Source organism: Myripristis murdjan, chromosome 3, assembly GCF_902150065.1.
Source record: "Myripristis murdjan chromosome 3, fMyrMur1.1, whole genome shotgun sequence".
NCBI classification, from domain to species: Eukaryota; Metazoa; Chordata; class Actinopteri; order Holocentriformes; family Holocentridae; genus Myripristis; species Myripristis murdjan.
This window is the reverse complement of record NC_043982.1, coordinates 18,333,621-18,353,576: the sequence shown is the minus strand read 5'-3', so window position 1 is coordinate 18,353,576 and position 19,956 is coordinate 18,333,621. Positions and strand designations below refer to the sequence as shown.

The window sequence follows — 19,956 nt, the reverse complement described above, 5'->3', positions numbered from 1 at the left end:
AGTTTCCTGCTGGATTTTAACCTTCTGTTTGCTATATCTGCTCTGGATATTTTGGGGGAAATGTACGAACGACACAAGCGGAGGTACAGTCTCTGTGCCAAGGGAGAGAGAGCTGTGGATGTGGTTTTGATTAAGGTAGGCTACTCACTCAGACTTTAAAAGTTGTTCAGTAAGATTATACTGCTAGTACAACTAATAATTTACATGAAACTTTTCCAAGCACGGTCATGAAGTTGCAACAACTGTTCGCAAAAGCAGTGAGCAAGGAAGAAAATATAAAAGCAAGACAGGAGGCATAAAAGTGAATCATAAAAGAGAAGTAAAGGCAAATAGTAAAATATCATAACATAAAATCAAGTCTATACAAGTGGATTTTAAGAGGTAATTTAGCAGATTAAGTCTCTCAGGAACCTCTTTCCAAAGAGTCCTCATGGCAAAGGCCTGATCACTTGTACATTTTTATTTCTACCTTGCTAGAAGTGAGTTTTATTCTCAAAATGTGTCCATCGTAAACAGTTTCCTCAAGTAGAACATAAACATAGGCTAGTCGAAGTTGTCACAAACGTGCAAAAATGCTTTGGCAAAACTGTAGCAGTCTGTCTGGAATGTTGTGACGGGCTTTGCTGTGTTGCACGCTGGGAGATGATTGCATGGTTGTTGATGGTCCTCCAGACGGAGAGCAATGATTATTTTGGGGTGGAGTGTGGTTTCTGCATTTACGCTTCTTGGATATGTTGTAAGCAACACCAGATACGAATCCCTGCACTCCCTGCACCATCCACCTTCTCCTCCATTGAAGGCTTGTGCATCAAAGTTAATGAAGCTCAGCCAGTTTAATTAGAGTAATTATTGAGTAATTAACCAAGATCATCTGACACTTCAGTCAGGAAGGAGAAGGTCCTTCCAGGGTCCTTGAATTAGGATAGTGGTAATATAAAGAGCTGCAAAGAACCCTCTCATTTGTTAAAAAAAATACATAAATAAAGACACATTTAAACAGTGTGGGTTTCTCGAAAAGGTTCATGCTCAAAGGAAACATGGTTTTTTATGCCATACGCATAAACAACCATCATTCATGGGACTTACCTCTTGCACTATATAGAACACTCTGGTTTTGGGACTCCACACTTCCTGTTGTTCTAGTTCAAACAAATGTCAGTAACGACAAGTTTCTACTTAATGTTCCCAATCACAAACCACACCAAGTTTTAAGGTACACGCTCGCAGATAATTAGCAGGAGACAGTTCAGTCAGATCCTGTGGATTGGGAGATACTGCATCTTTTGAGTATTTTCCGTAATTTAATAATTTGTGCAGTTGAGTGCTATCAGAGATACATCTCTCCGGGCTAGGATGCCACCTGCATGATAGCTCATTTTCTTCCTCTCTCTAGTCATTTCTGTGTGCTGTTGTTTGACTTTGTTCTGTCTTTTAACCAGTCCAGGAGAATCTCTTTTTTTCTGAATTTAGACGTAAAATGTGGTTTTCCTGCATCTCATCCAGACACTCTCTGTTGTTTGTGGATTAGGAGGCAAGAGGATGAAGTGGATGACGAGTTACGGGGAGGTAGTGGGATATATTAGATTTGGTGGGTGGAGTAGTGAATTATGAGGTAGTGGGATTTAATGGATTAGAGGTCACTAGGCAGTAGTAGATTAGGAGTATGGAATAGTTGGGAGGAGTGTGTTAGGAGTTACTAGATGTAGTGGAATGTAGTGGATTAGGAAGTAGTGGGAGGTAGTGGAGTAGGAGTTAGTGGGAAGTAGTTTATTAAGTGGTAGATGAAGGTAGTGGATTAGGAGTTAGTGGAAGGCAGTGTATTAGGAGTTACTGGGAGGTAGTGGGATGTACTGGTAGATTAGGAGTAGGTGGGAGGTATTAGATTAAGTGGTAGAGGCAGTTCGTAGATTAGGAGTTAGTGAGAGGTAGTGGGATAGAACATAGTGGATCAGTGGCTAGTGGGTAGTGAACTGAGAGGTAAATATCTATCAAGTGGATCTTTCTGGTTTCTGTAACATTGTAACACCTCTGTTGTTCATCGTCATTTTCTAAACTTGTTCCTGATGTCAGCTCCCCTGTTCAGCCTATGGGCAAGACTGAGAGTGACATTGTGTGTGTGTGTGTAGGGCTTTGTGTGGGTCTGTGTGTGTTGTATGTTTAAGAGGGGGGATAGAGAGAGACAGACAGACAGACAGACAGACAGAGAGTGAGAGATAGAGACAGACAGACAAAGAGAGAGAGAGAGAGGGGAAGAGAGAGAGTGGTGACGGTGTGGGAAAAAGCGGCAGAGCTAACGGTTTCCTCTGGCCTCAGATGGAAACAGGCATTTGGCCAAATGACTTCATTCCAACCAGCTTTTCACATCCCAGCATCCATCCTGGCCTGGAGTCACAAAACACGTCATCATTTTGCTCATCAAGCACCATAACTGTACAGGAATCAGTCTGCTAACTGCTAGCGGCGGATGAATCAGTCTTACTTAATAACTAAATACAAAACCTAACTGAGACACGTGAAAATAACACTTTGTGAGGAATTCTGCAGGGTGGGGGAATAAAATATTTTTACTTTTGTTTTTTTTTTCCTGCATGCCTATTTTCTCTCTTGTCCATGCTTCTGCATAGTCCTCGGACATACTCAGTCACAGGAATATTTTCTCCATCGATTTTGTGGGTACTGTGACCTCTGACCCTTGATATCCTTACAGTGGCTGCTTAAAGTGTCGGTGATCAAGGATTTCAAAGTTATTTTACTGTTGACCTCATTGCAAGTCTATCTGGATCAGAGAATCAGTGTCGTCTTATGTTTCGAGAGGACACAAGTTCAAACATCCACACTGCTCAAGTGCCCTTGAGCAAGACACTAAATCATTACCAGCTCTAGGACTGTTAGTATGTTGCTGACCTTGACCTCTAACCTTCTAGTGAGGGAGGTAGGGGAAACAGGATGTCCCTACTGGGAGGAATAGAACGGCAAATCATTATTATGATCACAATTAGTGATGTGGTGACGGGGAGAAATCAGGCAAAGTGGTGGATTTATTGCATCTCACAGTGTCATGTTTGTTTTTAACCTCTTTCAGTCAGCTGGTAAGATGAATGCAGTGCACTTCCAAGCTGCAGTTGTGAATAGCTTTGCCCTCAGGTGTGCCTGCCAGCCGCTGTGGGCAACCCTCAGGAATCAAACTGCACATACAGCCTAGCTGGAAACAATCATTCCATCAGCCATGGCATTCTTCTTTGCTGTTGTGCCTCTGTGGCTGCCTGCCGACTTAGAAACATGGCGGTGGTCCAAGGCCTTCCTCTTCCAGTGTATATACTGGCCCTCCTCTTTATTTTTAAACCATATGTGTTTTTATTGGGTACAGTTTAGATTCCCCCGACACTACAAATATGCACTGGGCTGTTCATATCTGGGCTGCCAGCTTTTAGGAGAGGGACTGGTTCTTCAGTAACTTGATGACTGACTGGCTGCCTGGCTGAATGGTTGATCGACTGACTCGCTAACTGTTCAAATTCCAACTGGACAAAACATACAGGCTACTTGCTACTCCTGGTCCCCTGAGCTCTTATGCCTATCCCTACTGTGCTGCATTTCTTTCTCGTCTCTTGTCCCTCCTCTTCTTATGGTGCTGTGACCGCTGATCCTTGACGTCCTTACTGTTGGTTGCTTGTAATGTTAGTGGCAGCGGAATTGAAGCTTATTCTGGTGTTGACCTTGCTTGAAGAGACTTCACAAAAATAACTGAACAATAAATTGTCTGGGTGCTTTCACACCTGCAAATACTGGGGAAAGGACTCTTCTGGAAGTATGTGCTGATGGCAGTTTCTAACGATTGCATGTAAAACACCTAAAAATACTGAGGCCTATGTTGTTATGTTATTGTTGCTCCATTGTTCCAGCATTGCTCTGTTGTTGCAATACGCTGTTGTCTGTGACCGCAGTTTCCCTCATAATATTTCTGTCCAGTAGATGAAGAACCTGTTCAACCATGTGTCGTTTGTTTACAAGTTTTGGTTCACTTACCACAGGGCTGTGTGAAATGCAGCCAAGATGTACCTTCATGTCTGAACTGGACCAAAGCAAACAAACTATAGTTGTGAACCCACCTTGAATCTCTTCCAGCTCCGGGATGCTGTTCTGTAGCTTTCGCTGACCCCTAACCTGACTGATTGACCGAGGGCCATTCAAGGAGCATCATTTGACTGATTAAGGGCAGAGAGAGAGAGTTAGAAAGAGGGTAAGAGAGAGAGGGCAGGGCAACAGATGAGGAGAGGGAGAAGTTGATGCTGTGACACAGAGATTGGAGAAGCCTCTGTTTTCCAGACTAACTACTTCCATACTTCTTATCAGTGACCTATAAATGTCAGCAAACTGCCACAACAAGGGAAACAATAAAGAAATATAGATAAAGAATGATGCTGTAATGGTGGCCTCTGATTGACCAACACACTGTTAAGACATACTTCATTATTGTTATTGTTTTTATATTATTATTTTTGTAACTGTGTATCCTTTCTTCTTAAGGTCTCTGTTATAGTCAGTTTAAAGTAAAGCTCTCTAGCCTCTTTAATTTAGCTGCAATCATTGGCGATGTTTACCAGTAACTTCTGATTTAAAATGTCTCTGTGTGTGCCCGACTGTCTGTGTGTGTGTGTGTGTGTGTGTGTGTGTGGGTGTGTGCGTGCGTGTGCATGTGCCTGCGCACTACGTGACCAGCTAATCTTTTCTCGTCAGCACGTTTGTTCTCTCACAGTGGGCTCTGTTTGATATCTGAACACAGCTGTGGGAAAAGACAACTCAGTGTGTGCGTGCATGTGTGTGTCATGGCTTGTGTGTCGGTGCATGTGCGCGACGCTAGTGTGTATATGTCTGTGTATGTGCCTGCCTGTGTATTTTTATGAGTGAATGTGCATGGTGGGAGTGTCATGGTTACTGTGATACACACACACACACACACACATACACACACACACACACACACAACGCCCAGGCCGGGACAGCACAACAGAGCTCAGTGTTTCCTCTCTCTGGGTCTCAGTAGTCCTGTCAATAGAGTGCTGTGTGACTGTTGAGGGTTAATTGCTTTAAAACTGTCCAAACCCCCTCACCCTGTGCCTCTTAAGCATTCTGGGAGATTTTCCCTGTTCAGCTGGGACTCACTCATCTTTCTGTGTCTGTGATTTTTATTTTTTTTTAAATCCCCTTGTTTTTTTCCTGCTACTTCTCTCCCTGTTCTCTGTTTTCTCACTGATGGAGTTACAGTATAGTCTCGAATTTTGACTTCCTTTCCTGTTTTCATACTTAGATTCTGTATTTTCTTACTCTAATGTTCCCGGTCTTACCTCTGCTGTTTTGCTTCCCCTTCTGATTTAGTCAGAAGAAGTGAAACATGCAGTGAAACATCCCGCTGATATCCCGGGTTTTATTTAAAAACCTTTCAGCTTTGCGGACGCCGGGTTTATTTTGCTAATGGACCAGAGCAGTGTCCAGACCTGCTGATTAGGGAAGTGCTGAAGTACCCATTTAGTGGCTGAAAAGACGGTGTCTCCGTGGGATTTAACTACAACTCAAGGACTGCAAATTCCCGGAAACTCTGAAATTCACACACCTCATCCCAGGTCCTGCTGAACTTGAACTCATAATATTCTGTATTTATGGTGGTGCAGTTAATGTCAAAATAAGGGGGACACTTAAGAAAATGAAAAGATGATTTAATGCCTTTGCTTAGATCATTAAGCACTTAACATCCCATCATATTTGGGGTCATGTGCTGTATAAAAATGCTGGCCATTATTTTGGCTACCATGGCTGGAATAAAATGCCACATTTTCCACTGTCATAATCAAAACATTCACCAAATGTTTAACTTCTGATAAAAGAGTAAATGTTGCATAAATGAAATGACAGAGTGCAGCTCTTGTCGCTGAGCATCATGTAAACTCGGCTAGCTCCGTTAGCTCTGCTGCAGCTTCTGCTCAGTTCCGTTGCCAGAAATCACTTAACTAAAAGAAAACAAACAAACAAACAAACAACAGCCAAAAAAAAAAGCACCATGTCCTCAGTCAACAGGCATTTACCCAATACCCATCTCCAATGGGAGTTTGGTTGTTGCAATCTGAATTTGTTAATAGATTAATAATCTGTTGGTGTGAATGACACATTCAAAGTCAGATCTTATTTCAAAAGCTTGCGCTCTTTATCCACATTTTGTCGATAGAGTTTATTGAAACACAGTGAGCTTCTCTGAGTCTCTGACAGATACACACTCAGAGCTGTCAGTCAGATCTGACCATCTTGGGCCAAACTGTTGAATCCTTTGTGTTGACTGAGAGGAGGCGGGTGGCTGTAGCTTTTGTAGCTAAAACAAGGTCTTTTTGCCCCCCCACTGCCTCTGTCTCACACACTCATACACACACAAAGACACACACACACAGCTGTTGTGTAGACAGTCAGACCACAGAGGAAGGAGAGGCCCAGCGTCGTGTGTTTACAGCCAACCACAGAGCTCTGACAGGCACTGTGTGTGTGTGTGTGTGTGTGTGTGTGTGTGTGTGTGTGTGTGTGTGTGTGTGTGTGTGTGTGTGTGTGTGTGTGTGTGTGTGTGTGTGTGTGTGTGTGTGTGTGTGTGTGTGTGTGTGTGTGTGTGTGTCAGTGTCACAGGGACTCTGAAGGCTGAAATGTGAGCAAAGTATGATCTTTCCAAGTAGTTCCTCTTGGAGATGAGCCACAGTGTAGCAACTAAACTAGATTAATAATCTCTTTCATTAAGCCTGCAGTTATAAAGTGTGTGCTAATTACCTCCCACCCTGTGTACTGGGTAATGCTTCCCAACTGCAGTGCTGCTCTGCATCACGGCTGTTTTTCTGTGTGGGTGACAGTCACATGAAGCTGAGGCTAATTCAGTGTCTTCCTGTTTCTCTGCAGATCCATCGAGACAAGGAGGCGTCCTTCCTTCAGCCCAGCAACACTCAGCTCACAGGTAAGACACACCGCTATCCACTACTGATCTGACTCTACTCGACCAGACTGGACAGGATAAAAAATGGATCATTTGTTTCAGCTCATTGGTTTCAGGAAGTGGACATTCTGAATTGCTGATGAAGTTATTATTATTCACCAACCTGTTGAACCCTTCTCTCTTGAAGCTCTTAGTCTCTTTGTTTTCCATATTTGTTTGTGCACAGTATTGCAATTTTTATTTATAATGAATATGAATTGTGTTGCCACGCTGCAAATGTACAGTTCATTCCCGTTAGTGACAAACATCTTTTGGCCATTTGATTGAAGTGAAACCAGACTGAGGTTTGACTTGGTGATTTCAAGATGTCTCTTAGAGAGGAAAGTGTTGCAAGGTGATACCAACACACAGCAAAAGCATTTGCACCACTGGATGAAATTGGTAAGAGGAGCCTCAGAATCTGTTTTTCTCTTGTGGGCTTCAAAAACATAAGGTTGTTGAAGAATGATTGTGTGCTGACTTTCTACTCAAAAGAGGAAATTAAGACCAACCAAATATGTATAAATCATCGCTTGGTGGTTGGAAACAGCACTAGGATCTGATCAATATGAAACTTAAAGACCAGGGAAGCGGCCAATAGCCGATGCCATGTGCCAATATCTTTTTTGACCAATATCTTTGTTTCATGCCAAAAATTCCAAGAATTCAGTGTTTCACCTAGAATTTGATTCATGTTTGGGGGAAAAGTCTCTTTATTTATATTGAACAAGAGTAGGTGATCTCTACAACTAGAGGTGATCATTCCTGTACAACTTATTCCATCATACAAGATGTGAATGATGTAACTGGCTCATTGCCAGTTTTTTTGTTTGTTAGTTTGTTAGTTTGTTTGTTTTGTCAAAGGCCAATATTAAACAGATATCTGTCTAAGGCCAGTCAACAGCTACAACAAGAAGAGAAGAAAGGGTCCTTTGACCTCCACAGAATGAGTCAGTCTACAGAGAAACCAGTCTCAATAAAAAAGAGAAACAGATCAATGAGATGAGCTGGATCAGGCTGAGAACAAACCTCCTTTTATCTGTAGTGGAAAACAGATGAAACACCAGTCTGTCAAACAGAGGAGGAGAGAAATAGTTTGAAAGGATGAGATGACAAGGAGGAAGGAGAAGAAAAGGAACAAATAACAAAGGAACAAGAGAAGGAAGGAGGGCAGAAAGGAAGGAAAGGCAAAATGGGGAAAGAAAAAAGAAAGAAAGAAAGAAGATATTGAAAGAAAGAGCAAGACACTTTGTTTACATGCACGCAAGAGACCAGTTTATTGTGAGTACTGAAGGAAATCAGGTAGCATGTTTACTTTTGTTATCTTACTCTGATTACACAAAACCCCCATGTACATGCCCTACTCCAATAATCGGGTTTGTACCCCACCGCTGACACCCCGGACTGTTAACCACCACTGTCAGTGGTTCCTCAGTCGACTTGCAGCTGGCACCCATCAGCCAGCCTCTTGTGGGGATTTCCCCTGAGCAGAGGGTCGAAGCACGCAGTGTTTTCCATTGCCTTATAATTTCATCAGATAACACTGAAATAAAATTCTTAGCCACTCTTCACTTACCATGTGGAACAGAAAGTGTTGTACAGTGTGTGTTAGTTGTATTTATCATGTCAGTTTTACTTATCTGTTGTCTTTATCATCACATGCTCACATGTAAAAAGACCAGACGTTCAGCTCTCTCATTCCATGGTATTTCAAAAATCAGATGATTCCCTGTTTGTGACGAAAAGCCTGATTACTAAAGTGCATGTAAACACAGTAACTGATGGAAGTGCAGGAGGGAATGTAGCAGCTGGGATGAGTCAACTTCACTTCCTTTGAAGTGTAAATCTCTCTCTCACCCCCTCTAACTTGGCCACCAACCTCTCTGGTAGTTTTTAGTCACGCTATGTGGTAACAGGTAGCAATCAGAAGCAGCCATGGCAGGAAAATGTTCACACTGGCTAGTGAATCTCAAAAGCAACCAGCTACTTTAGTTATTTGACCACCTCGCAGAAGAGAAATTAATTGAATGGGACTCCAAATGATGCTTAGTTCCCAGATGAAGTGGCTGGTAAAGCAGATGCGGATGAGGGAACTCAGAGGGGTTGATCATCCATGTGAAAGTGTAAAGTGATGGCAGTAAGTTGACCTGCAAAACCATTCTGGTCAGGATCAGGGTTGACGCGTGCTGAGACTCTGCTCAGCTTGAGGTTAGTGGCCAGTGTTCAGACCATGTTGTGGGATGCGCCCCCTCAGCAGTTTTTGAACTGCGTACAAGTGTGATGTCAGTATATGCCGCATTATGTGTTGCATGCACTATACAAAGCTGGGGTTTATAAAGAGGAGACACTGCAGCTCCAACAACAGCGACTCTTTTTACACTAAGCTATATTCCCACTACTGTCAAAGACTTGAGCTCAGTGTAAACTGGTTAACTGGCATTTCAGTCCTATGTTGTAAAGCCTGCAACAGTCCCTGGTAATTATCGGCTTCAGCCTCATTTGACAGAGGTTGTAAACAGGTGACGTGCATAGCTGCAAGCGTATCAGGGCATACTCCACATTACAGTGAGGCAATCTCAATGTGACTCTAATCTGTGTAATATGATTATACATAAATCACCATCTTTTAGATTATGAAATACAGGTCTTTTTATCATGCCATTTGCTTTTTTAGGGGGTAGTTCAGGGCATGCATAAATAAATAAATAAATAAATAAAGCCTGCGTGTTAGGTGTTAAAGTGGCAGTAGGAACACTTGTGTGATTGTGTGCCCTGTTACATGAAGGTCTAGACTGGCAAAGTAAATAGAGTAAATAAAATCATCTTGGCAAGAGCAGCACCTTGAGCGTCTTGTTGTCTGCAGAATGGAAACACTTGCTTTTGGAGATGTAAACAGGTGATGGGCAATAGAGAAGTAAGGCTTAAGAGTCACAAGGCTTGGTGTGAATTGCCTCCAACACAGGAAGGACTTGGATCAGCATCCCATATTCTTGTGTCATGTGTTTGTGTAAGATTTTTAACTTTACCAGCCACAGCTACACTTAGGCAGCACTGGTCAGGCTGGTGCTGGTTTCCCAATCTAACCTCTTGCTGACTCACACACAACCAGGCTTTTGTTTGGTATTTGGAGTCACGTTGCTGCTTTATGTTAAAGCATGATAACACAGTTATCATGGGTAGCCTGTGTCCTGTTCAATTTAGTACCCTTTATTTATATAGAACGAGACACGCCCTGGTTACACCCTTGGTGCAAGGCAGAATTTTAGTTTCGAACACAAAGAAACAAGAGTTTATGAAATTTCTATGAATTAAGGAACTGTAGTTTCACTTACAGTGAATGCGGTGTACCGTATTCTCTTTGAAAGGTGTTTTAGAGTGGTTTGTCCTGCACAGTTAGGTTTCAAACACGTTTTCACCTTTTCCTCTTGGCTCTCACTTCCTTACTTTCTCTGTCATCCATGATCATTCTAGCGCTGCTGTAATGATTTTCTTGCTGACAGTTTTAAACCTAATATCTCCAAAATGCCCACTTTTCAACTGAGAAAACAGCCTTGTTTTCAGCTTGACCACCATGCATTTTATAGATGCTTCAGTGGGTTATGAATAAGTGTCAAATGACCAAGTACCGTAGCGATTTCTCAACCCACACAGAGGCACTTCATCTTTTAGTTGAAGTTAAAACATGAAAAATCGAAAATTGATGTACTAATATTTTCACATGACATCAACATTCCATCCTTTTATTCCATCAGAGTACAGTGGCCTCTGGCCCTCGTATTACAAATGAGCAGTAGACAGTGTATCACATACAAAGTCTACCTGTGTGTGTGTGTGTGTGTGTGTGTGTGTGTGTGTGTGTGTGTGTGTGTTTGTGTGTTTGTGTGTGTGTGTGTGAGAGCAATGAGACAGACTGGCCACCATGTGAGCCTTCCAGCACTACAGCAGTTTGTTCACAACCCCAACCACCCACTGATTCAGCAGAGCTTAACACCTGTGCTGTGTGTGAGAGAGAGAGAGATAGAAAGAGGGAGAGAGAGAGCAAGAGAGGACAGCTGTCAAAGCTCACAGTCCCCTGCTAGTTTTGGTGGACAGGTGTTAGGAGGTGGAGCCTGAGAAAACACCCAGCATTAAGTTCTGTCCGTCTCACGACTCAAACACACACACACACACACACACACACACATACACATACACTTGCATATTTTGGTTATAGTGACTTCAAGTAATTCCTCTGGTGACAGTACACTAGTGACTGGGGAAAATGGTGGTCAGAGGTCAGTGTGAATGGGTCAACTTTCAAAACCGCCCTGGTCAAGGTCAGACAGCTTTACTTAGGGTCACAGGTCAACATTTAACCCGTGTGGCTGCATGTCTGGAACACCGTGTTGTCTGCTGTGCTGAACACAGACACCATGACCCAAAACCATACTACATACTCATTGTCACCAAGTTTTGAGAATTATGACAATGTAGTATAGTCAAAAATGTCAACATACTCATTTGCAAAGTATTTTGAGGGTGCAGTTACTGCGCACTGTCTTCACAGAATACAGTGAGTTGTGAAAAGGGAGGAGCTACTCAGAGGGCAATCGTAAATTAAATGAGGAACTCAGGAAAACCAAATCTAAACTAAAATATCTGTTGAGATAAGTGTTTTTTTATTTTTGCTTGTATGCTGTTTTTCACTTTTGAAGTTACAAGAAAGAGGATATTGACTTTGAGCCACAGGTCTGACTCGGGTCAAAATGAATGAGAGGCAGTGTCCACGATGAGTGCATAATAGAACTCATCTAAGTAGCTAATTTAAGTAGCTGTTCATACTGTGGGCATGGCACTGTCATTTAATATAAATTCAATAAGACCAGATGTTATATACATATGGTGCATTGTTATAAAAAGAAAATTCATCCCTCTCATGTATGACACAGAAGACAATTTTGGACCAAAAACATCTACGTAATGACAGTATAAGTTACATGCGCTGCAACATTGCTGATATAAGACATTACTTCAGATTTGTTGCTCAAACAAATAAGCCTCATTTGATTTTATTGGTAGAAGAAAAAATGCATCAACCCAATGAATTTCTGCGGCCAAGGCAGGCGGAGTGGTCCTTATTTATTTACAGAAATGCTGAAGGAAGTAGCTCCTGTGTTGTCCAACTCCGTCTCCGGTCTTCAGTTACGAGGCAGCAGAAGGGCACATGATGTGTGTCACATGACGTGCGTCATCATTTCTGGTTAGTTAAACAAAACAAAAACAAAACAAAACAAAACAAAAAAAATCAAGCAGTATGTTTAATCTATGTCATACTAACTGCCAAAACAGTACACTGTGGAGATGAGTGCACTGTAGCTACTGTTTCGCATTAGTATGTTGTCTGATCTTGGGACATAGCTGGAATGTAATGCGGTTTGCTTTTGATGAGGTCATGAGGTGACAGCCAATAAGACATTCCCCTGTACAAGGCCTGTTGTTGATGTGTTCCTACATGGGATGAACATGTGGGAGAGCAGGATGGGGTTTACTGCCTTGCTCAAGGACTGTTTGACAGGATGCTTTGCAGTTACACCGATCAAACCTGCAACCTTTCTGTTACAGGACACTACAGTACTTATAACCGGTTTTCACTGCAGTTAAATAATACATCTGTTGAGTATGTTTCTTCACCAGTATGTCTATTGAATTTAATGATTTGAAGTGTTGATTATCCCTGGCTTCCTGGGACTCAGCAGCCTTTCAGTCAGGCAGTCAGGACTAAATGAGTTGAACAGAGTACTCCTTGTTGGATTGATCACAACATGAAACGGCCTACGTGCATATGCAATTACAGGCATGTGTGTGAGGGGTTGGTTATCTGTCAGTTATTTAGCTGCAAGAAGGCTGTGATTCCCCCCCACCCCCTGTGGTTTGCTTGCTTGTTACTGTGGTGTAAAGGCATGCAGTAATGACTGGCTCAGTGCATGGCCACTCCCACTGCAACCCCCAGCCCATAACCAGTCAGCTGCTTTGTCATCTGCCATTTGGTGTGCAGTTTTATTCCACAGTATCTTAAGGTATCATTAGTGTAGGCATATCCACCTATTTTTGTTTGTTTATTTAATTTTTATGTTAGGTGTGACTCTAGCAGCAGTGGAACCCCTAACCCTAGCTGTGCTAGTGCCTTACTCTGTCTGCTAAACTACACAGGATCTAGGCTCTTTTTGACTGCAGACACACATGCACCATATCCCCCAGGTCACATGAAAGCAGGGAATGAAAAATGTTCCCCAGGGATAAAGATTAACTTCCGTTTTTCAGGCAGAAATAGACATCAGAAATGATGCAAAATAACAAACTTAGTCAATGATCTCACCCAGTTGTTCTTGGCTGCTGGCTAAAATAAGCCCCACTGTTAAATGACTGTGGCTGGGTACAGTCTTCCTCTTTTAGTTTGGCCTGGGATATTATCTGTACATGTCCTTACATGTACAATAGACTGCAGCACCACAGTATGCAGAACGAATGATTGTTTTCTGGGTGGACTGTTGGGTGGATTACTTCCCATTCAGTGAGGGGGCTTAAAGCAACAGCGCTGATTAAACCATGGGTACATACCCAAAAATGACTCATGGTGGGTCTGGTGCGATCCTGCAACTAGACGGTATGAGTTATTCGAATGCAAGCTGCAGTGCTGAGCAAAATACTGGGAACTACTTGTGTTGTTGGTGTATAAGGGATACCAGCGCACACAGTTAGGTTTTCAGGCTGAGGTTTACAGACTGTATAAACCCTGGTTTAAAATAGTTTTTGTACCATGGAAATGCTTAATGAGCTCAACACTAACTTTTAAAAGTGGATACCAGGCTGGCAACCAGGCGTCAGTGTTAAGTTGCTGAAACTGAAAATATGGTTGTAATTTTCATTCATCTTATATTTTGAGTAAGTAAGATACTGTGCAGTTATATGTTAGCTTAATAATGAAAATGTGACATAAACGAATGTTTAAAAGCTTTCTCATAGTAACCAAACAAAATTCTTTGTAGTTGGTGTTTTATCTGGTTCTTTAAAGGATTTGAATCTTAACTTTTATCAGTAAATGTGTCCCTAAATTCCTGGTTCTTGCAGCCTCCACCTCATTATGCCGTTGAGCTGCCCGCTTGTGTTGTTTCATGCCCCAGTGCATTTTTCCCTGTAGTTCTATCCATCCAGACTGACTGTGTGATTTGCTGAGGTGTCCAGTCTGTTGCTATCTTCTGTCTCCTGGCACCCCAATACAGTGAGGCTTTAATCCTCACTGTATTCGTGTGTTCAAAATGCAAAAACATAACATGTGAAAAACTCAGAACACCAGCACATTTTATTTACCCATCTTGAATTTATACTCCTTGGGGGGTAGATTTATAGTTTCCCAGTGTTTTTCAGCAGGAAATAGTTCTTGAAAAAACTCTTCAACCCCAGGGGCTGTGGACTATGCGGTGTCATTTTTGGAAAGATACATGCAAGACATTGAGTTGAGTTTTTCAATAGTGCTGCTTTTTGGTTGTGCAAGGACAGTTAGCCATTGATCTGGTATGTCCTTAACCACTTCTCACAACCTTATTCCTTCCCAGAGGGCCTTCCACTGATGTTATATGTTTTAGAGGAAGGACTGGAAACAGAGAAGACATGTGTGTGTATGTTTTAGTTTGGTTGGTAAGCAGGTAGGTCCAGAGTGGGAAATATCCAAATCCAGAATGTTTTTTTTTTTTTTTTTTTGGTATGATAATACTTGTTAACTTTGGTGATTCCTGTAGCGCCTCCAGCAGTCCCAGCAGGAAATCTCTGTTAGAACTAACATGCTTGCTTTTTCAGATTTTTCAGCTAAACCTTTTCTCGTTAACATCACTCCTACCCTCTCTCTGTTTTAGAGTTGTTGCTTTTCAGTGTTAAAGCTTATGTCTTGTTGTTGTGTATCTTCCAGGCTCTTCCCAGTCTGCATCACCCAGTTTGACCAGCATCACTAGTCGTACCACCAGCTGTCCATCCACGACGCACAGAGACTCTGGCAGTGACACAGAGAGCTTCCTCGGTATTGAGACAGGAGATGACAGTGTCTTCAGAAAGGTCTGTTGATTGATTTGTTGCTTGTAGTTGTTGGGAAGTTGAGTTTGTGACTGGAAGGTTGCCAGTTTGATTCCCCCCACCAGCTGGGGTAAGAAACACTCACGGTACAAGAAACACGCCACAATTCACACTCTGCACTACCTCAAAACCATTTGTTGAAGGAACTTGACTGATAACAGTACCATGAGGAGACCAGTGGTTCAGATTCTGTATCAAATTGGACAATCAGTGAGCAACAACATACATGTAAACAGACACATACTTCAGTCTTCCCTCAATAACTCAGCAGCTGTGGTTGAGCTGCTCTTCAATAAGGCACTTAATAGTCAGCAGTAAGACTGGTTGCATTGGTCATTACCAAAAAATTAGAAATATAAATTTAGAAATGTAACAAAAATTAGGGAAAACGTATTTCCTTGGTTTTGAAAGAGAGTCCTATGTATTTTTGCACTACAACAAGTTATCTTCTGACTGTGGTCCAAACACACATGTTGAAGTGCTAGCATGTGTATCTTATACAGTATGTGCCACTGCAACCGCCCTGTAGGGATTATATGGTACATCGTATGATGTAGCAATTTTGTCAGTCTGTGCTCAGCTTTTTATTTATCAGTATCCTAAGGCTGAGATACCAAACATCTACTAAGAATCTTTGTAAGCTGGTGGATCTGCCCTGCTGCTTGGGGAAGTGCAAGCTATGGCCCCTGCTGTCACTCTGCTGCTGTTTAAAGTCTGTTTGAAGCGAGGCGCACTTTGGTTAAAGTTGAAACACTTGTATCTCTCAGTATGCTCTGTTGAATACTTGAAACATGCTCTCAGAGGTGTGAGCAGTATGTCCTTTGCGTTGTAAACAATGAGCAGACGTTGGTGCAGGAAGACCAGCTGCCTCAGAGAATATGATGTTAATATCCAAGAGGTTAGAGGGGACCACAACCATGCCAGGGTCAGGGTCTCTGGCTTTTCATTTAAATCACTTGGACAAATCTTTGGCTGGATTATAAACCAATAGGCTCTTGGCCCTCTGTGGAACATGGTTGCCTATTCCTGGCATAGACTGTAGTAAGATACAGTACTAATATTCATGGTTATGGCATAGTTATGTTAGATAAATAATATAGAACTGCAGGATAGTGTAGTGGGAAGAATGACCGCACTGTAACTGAAAGGTAATTGGTCGTATCCCACTGACTGCAGAGACAGCTAATATGTCAATAGTTCAGTGCTCCTGTCCATGCACCCTTAAGTTAAGCAAGACACTCGCCCTTAACCTGCTCACTGCTTACGACTCCAGCATTAGCTAAATGCCCAAAATGTAGTTCAGAACTCAGCTGTTTGCTTTCTCGGGTAGGTCTAATACTGAAGTCATGAGACTGCTCCTTTTGACCTCAACACACCCATGGACACACACACACACACACACACACACACACACACACACACACACACACACACACACACACACACACACACACACACACACACAGGCACAAATACAGTTATACACACTCTCTTCTCTGAGTATATACACATGCATGCATTTTCTCACAGTCTCTCTCTCTCTCTCGCTCTCGCTCTCTCAGAGGAAGTCATGTCCACAGTATAAAGCAGATCTTTCATTCCCAGCCCTTCAACAGAAGCAGCTCTATGCTCTGCTGTAGCACTGCAGCTGGCAGCACAATGGACCCAGTTAAAACTCACACCTACGAATTAGCTGAAAGTGACTAAGATCTGTGTGTGTGTGTGTGTGTGTGTGTGTGTGTGTGTGTGTGTGCATGTGTAAGATTTTTTCCCCCCGTCAGACTTGGCCAGATATTATTTTCAAGTACTATTTCTTGCCACTGCTTATCTTACTGAGGATTCAGATAGGTGTGGTTGGTTGAACAGGACAATACAAGGAGTGCCAGCAAGTTTTGACAGTCGTAGGAAAGAATTTGAATCTCAGTTTAGTGTAGTATAGTGTGTATAAATTTAGTTTAGTGTAGTATAAATCTGGCAGTGTTAGTGCCTTGCTGTATGCATTGAGCTTCATGTAACCTGTTATTTGTTTTATTGTTATTTATGTATTTATTTATTTATTTTTACGTCAGATACTGCTTGCTTGCCACTGGTTCACAGATACATCAAAAACTAAAACAAGTAGTGTACACACACACACACACACACACACACAGTGCTGACAGTCATAGTACACGGTCAACCGTGCACATAGACAGTGCACTCCATGTAACAGCCCCACAAGGCCTCAGGCATTAAAGTCAATTTAAATGATGATTGAAATTGTAAAAACACTGTAAACAACGTTAATAGATATTTTTTGGGGGAAATGTTCATTTTCATGAGGCCATCATCATTTATTGGTGTGTGTTTTAATGTCAGAGTTGCTATAAAGTGGCTCTGGCTCATTATCCTTAAGCCATGGCATTTGGTCTTCATTAAACCCTGTTCCTGTGGGTGAGGTAGCTCTCCCCGCACTCTGTTCATTCATGCTACAATGAAGGAATGCTGAATAGATATCTGTAAAAGTGATCATGGTTTATTTTGTATGTTTTAATTTTGGTTTATTTGAAAGGGAAAGATACATTATATATAGATAAGCTGAAATCAGTTGTTTGATGCAATTATCATATTGTTTATAGCTGCTGATGCTAGTTTGCAAAGCCAATCCCTAGAAGGGCTTTTGTGAAAGTAAGATATTAAAGCAGTAAAATGGTAAAAGAAAAAGAAAGAAAACAGAAAATAAACTAAGCATAGCAAGATATAATAAAACAAATATTTAGAAACCACATATGGCAAGGATGGAAAGTTGCCATCAACTGAAGCCTAGAATTTGTTTTGCCATGGCTGGTAGGTTAGTATGCAGATAACCAACCATCACTGGGAGTCATACTCTGAACACATAGTTGGCAAGTATAATGGTGAATGTTGTGATGGATTTTTAGGAATTGCTAGGCACTGTTGCTGGCAGACAAAAACATTTCCTGTGATTATCACAGTCATTATAGCTCAGATGTTGAGGCATAGCACTGGCACAGCAAGAGTTACAGTTCCATATCTTGTGTTTAAATGGATACAGCAAGGCACCAACACTGCTGGGGTTAGGCCTTCAATTCCCATTTGGGGCTATCTATGCTTGATTTGATTTTTGATTTGAAAAGTTTATTTTGAACAACAATAAAACAAAGCAACATGAATAACAACAGACAATGAAGTTACTGTATGTTCAAAAAGGAGTGGGAAGAAGTCGAAACTTATGTAATCCCACCCCCTCTACTAGTACCTGTACAAGTACCTGATGGATTTATCCTGCTTCTTAAATATTACTACTATCAATAACCATTATATAATAATAATAATAATAAGAAGAATAATGATACAATAGCAATAATAATAATAATAATAATAATAATAATAAGAATACAATATTAGCAATAGTAATAACTACGATCATAATTTCTTATTAATATACACCAGTTGATATATTTACATTTATATTAAAGGACAAGGACAAAAGTACTTAACAATAACAACACACAACATAAAAGAAAAGAAACTAATAATAATGAACAGATTTAAGTATAGTAACAATAAATAAAGAATAATTAACACAATAAATAAAGAATAATTGTTAAAATATCTACACTTCTGTTACCATTAGACAGTTTGGATTAAAATGGCAGCTGTTACATATAGTTTGCTACTTCACAGAGACTTAAATCTGCTATACCTTCCACATAAAGAGACTGTCTGGTCCCAGGTATAATTAATTACTTAATATCCCATTGTGCTTGGGGCGTGCCTTCCTTTCAGTTGAGTTCAGTCACTTGTGAACTGAGTATTAATGCACATTGTATTATGCGTTTTCTCTGTTTTATCAATTGTCTGTTGGAACAGGAGGCCAGGTAGCAAAGTGTTTAAACAAGGCTTTTGCTTTTCTCTGTATGTCTGCAGGGTGATGTGCCAGTGACAGGAGGAGACAGCACCAGCGAAGTTTCTGTCTCCTGCTCCTCCACAGACGACACCGCCAGTGTCTGCCCATCCAGCTCCAGCCCTGAGGGCAGCCAGGGCCTGGGCTGCAGCTGGAGCCCAGAGGAGAGCAGCCAGACAGGGTCTTCCATCGCTGCAGGACTGGGCGGTGGTGGAGGGGCAGGGGCGGGAGGAGGAGGGGAAGCAGAGGACGAAGCCAAAGACAGAGTGACGGAGGTGCCACGGCGCCTCCTCCGGCCCAGCGTTCGCTCCCTGTCGCCCCTCCGCCGACACAGCTGGGGTCCTGGAAAGAACAACGGAGGAGACGCAGAGATGAACCAGAGGAGGTAAGACAGGGAAAAAGAGACTGAGGGGAGGACATCTGACTAATTTTGATGAAAGGCATTAGACATTAGTTTAAAGCAGGGTTTTAAACTTTTTCATGTTCCAGACTCCCAAGTTGATTCCCCTTAAGCCACAGACCACCATTTGAAGTGATTTTGTCCTTGATATCCCTGTTATACAATATGTATAATTTCTTTTGAATTAAATTACAGTAAGATTAAACTATTCCTCATTTTTCTGGGGACCCCTGGAAGTCCTGGGACCCCTCTTTGAAAGCCACTAGGTTAGATTAAACTTAATTGATACCTGTGGTGAAATTGGGCTTGGGAAACTGACCATTGATCCTTGTGGTGAAATGTGAATGTGTAAAATGTCTCAGAAGAAATTGCAAACATTTCTTCTTATTTCTTATTCCTAATTCCTAATTCCCAATGGCAGAATATGGTATCTGAGTGATTATAAAAATCCTAAAAATCTTACACTGGATAATGGATGTACCATCCTCTAAGTTATGAGTCCAGTACTGTAGGTTAGACTGAGTATAAATATGATAATAGCAATTT

At 41.7% G+C, this 19,956-nt stretch overlaps 1 protein-coding gene and 1 pseudogene across 1 annotated transcript in view; one reads left to right on the top strand and one right to left on the bottom strand.

Annotated features, from left to right (window-relative positions):
* The window catches only part of sv2ba (synaptic vesicle glycoprotein 2Ba), a 163,382-nt gene that overhangs the window by 88,947 nt on the left and 54,479 nt on the right, over window positions 1-19,956 (bottom strand). The gene's annotated exons all lie outside the window — the stretch shown is intronic.
* LOC115378596 (A-kinase anchor protein 13-like) overlaps window positions 1-19,956 on the top strand; it is a 121,042-nt pseudogene that overhangs the window by 50,301 nt on the left and 50,785 nt on the right.